A 3,373-nucleotide genomic window follows, 5' to 3' on the forward strand; every position below is an offset into this window, starting at 1 on the left:
AATAAATAATTGATAATAACTTTTCTATGCAATAAAGAATCAGTAATTTGAATAGAAAAAGGTATCAGAGATCAAATTATATTGCAAATAATTTAAAACTAAAATTCTATTGTACTATTTCGCATAAGTATGAAACGCTTAAATTATTAGGATTTGAATGATTTATTTTTATCAATTATTCAAAAATTATTTAGTGTTCTACTCAGCGGCACTAACCCCGAGGAGTATAAACTTCTACTGAGGGGTAAATATTTTCTACAGTGGTCGGAGGGTGGATCGAAAATATCTTAAATATTACTCAATTCAATCATTGTCGTTTTACAATTTTTTGAAAAACTTTCAATGTTTTAAAAAAATTAGGAAACAGCGTTTATTCATTATTTTAATACGCCATTAGTTTTCATTATTATAATATTGTAAAATATGGAGATAGAAATGTTTGAATGACTCGAAAGTGATCTGAAAATCTAAAAATAATTAAAATTAATATTATAGGTTGAAAAATTATGTATGAATTCGAGCACATGACTGGCCTGATGATAAGTTAGACAAATTTGTATTGGCATTCTAAAAAACTGTTTAGGAAAAATTTATTAATCAATCTTTTTCTACGATATATTTGTTGTAATCGAAAAAATTAATCAGGATACGTACTTGAATCACTTATAATTGCCAATTTGAAAAAAATTATTAGTTATTGAACTCTGATCTACTTTTTCTCCAAATGGAATTTTGTGTACCCGTTTTATTTATGCTGGCATACAGCATACTCGAGAAACCGCTATTTTAAAGTTTTACCGAAATTATAAACAGAGAAAAAAGCCAAATATCTTGTCACGTACCTGTCCCAAACTACAATGTTTAACTATAGAATTGCTAGATAATATTAAAACCATTTTTTTTGTAATATTTAAGATTCACAGATCACTTATATTGTGTTAAAAATATAAAATTCAAGAGTAGAGCCTAAGAAAATTAAAAAATGTTTATTATTTCGAAAGTTATTGAACATTTAAGAAAACATTGAAATTTACACTATTTTGCAATATCTACTTAAAAACTGGATAAATTGGCTTCACCCTGAGCTTAAATGATAAGGAATTTAGAAGACAATAAAAAAATACTTTTCTTTATCTGTTAGTTTTATGTTTCCATACCCTCTTGGACTATCCTTAATAAAAAATATATATTTTAGTCGATTTAGACATTTTTTTGGTTTTCGGCATGCTGAATTACTCAAAAGCACACATTTTGTATGTTGACTGCATTTGTAATATTAAATGTACAGAATATGAATATCGTATTTATGTAATTTATACTTTAGCGCTTTTTTATTCATTCCAGAAGGTTTGATGAAAATCGATAAAATATTCGAGAAAATATATTCGCGGTTTTGACGATTCACTATTGTGAATCTTGATTACACTTAAAAAGTAGTTTCAAATGCTAATAGGTTTTAAAATTGTTCGAATTGTTTGGAATTTTAGCGATATGAAACAACCTTATATTGTATTCTTACTTTTCAGAGCAGTTATTTTGAAGAATATTACATGCGAGGTTTTTAATTATTTTTTACTGAAATAGAAGATTTTCTATTATAAGACACGTTTGTCTGGTCCTAAAATTTTAAAATTATAAAATTTTTGTTGTAACAAATTTTTCTTTTCTTTTTTCATAAGTCGGGTTTGAAAAAAATGTAAAAAATTTTTCGACGTTACGATTACATGGCCTTAATAATATATATATTTTTTTATTTCAAACAATGCACGCAAAAAAATGCAGCTCAAACATAACAAAATACTGTGAAATAAAAATCAATAAAATTAAAATCTAATATAAAATTATTGTTATTTCTAAAACAGTCAACTGTAACCTCGATTAAAGAAGTTTCCTTTATTTGAATAGGGTAGTTGCATTATTGTACAACCATTGCATTCCTTAATAATGAATTACCTAGTCTCAGCATTGGTGAAAGAAAAGAAGTTGGTGAATCGCTTCTACCTATCAGAGAAGAAAGAGAAGGGTGATTTTAATTGCCTTATTGGCTAACACACGAATCTTAAATAAAGAAAGTCAAAACAATTTATTGCGCGGCGCTATACTAGTTTTTCATATTTAAAAACTTACAGATTTCAAAAATGAAATAAATGACTTAACAAAATTTTGTTTCTTTATAGTAAAAATGATTATGTATTTATATATTTCAAGTTAAACTAGAAAAACGAATTTTGCCATGACACGCGCCTATTTATCTTTTTATGAAAAAGAATAAATGAAAAGCCTATCTTTTCTACGTTATACATATTTAATGAATTTTACAAAATATTAGTATAAAATAATACAAGACATCAAGGGATGAGTTCTGTATCTGAATCTATAATTAATCTTTAATAATAGGATTTCAACAAATTCTTTATTTTTAGGTAAAAAATGAACTATTTTATTCCAAATGAGCTTTTTTTTATTAAAGATTAATTTACATCTAATATTGATGAATAGCATTAACTACGATTTTGTAGCTCACGTTGATGATAATCATATTCTTTAAATAAAGAACTTTCCATTTTTACACCACAATTTTGATAAATCAATTTAGTAAAATTTTTGAACGCGCATTGTAAAAATCAACAATGACCTCATATGATTAAAAACACATGTAATAAGCTTGTGACCAATTGGTAAACTCTCCCCTGAAAATCTTTGTTAAGTCTCCCCAACATTAGTTCATGCGTTCAATGTCATAAAAATTCAACTCTGGTTAAAAATTTAAATATTTTCTTGAAAATCTTTTCTTTTTGTTTTAAGATATCCACCACTACGTTTTCATTGAGAATTCTTTTTTTTAATGCAACTCTTTTTGGTTAAAGATTAATCCTTTTTGTTTGCAAATGTAGCCATTCAGTTTAAAATTTATATTTTTAGGATAAAAATTTAAGTATTTGGTTAAATGTTAAACTATTCGGTGTCAAATGCAAATCTTTCATTAAAAAGCCAAATTTTTAACAAATCCGTTTACACTGAAAATGAAAAAGTTTAATTTTCAGTTTTAAAAAATTAACGAAATTGCAATCAAATAGTTATTTTTTCATCCAAGAATATAACATTTTAACAAAATGGTTAAACTTTTAAATACGTCGATAAATATTCAACCAAAAATTAAAAAATATGATTATTCTAAAACAGCAAAGGCTGAATTGAATAAAAAAATTCATTTCAAGAAAATTTCTTAATTTTTAACCAGAGAATAAATTATGTTGCGAATGCCTGCTATACACAGTTTAACAATATATTTGGGGTATTTATAACAATATTTGTAGCTAGATAAAGGGTAAATTTCGCTGGTTTAGCTATAAATATTTTTCTGCGTGTGTAA

This window comes from Belonocnema kinseyi, chromosome 4, assembly GCF_010883055.1.
Source record: "Belonocnema kinseyi isolate 2016_QV_RU_SX_M_011 chromosome 4, B_treatae_v1, whole genome shotgun sequence".
NCBI classification, from domain to species: Eukaryota; Metazoa; Arthropoda; class Insecta; order Hymenoptera; family Cynipidae; genus Belonocnema; species Belonocnema kinseyi.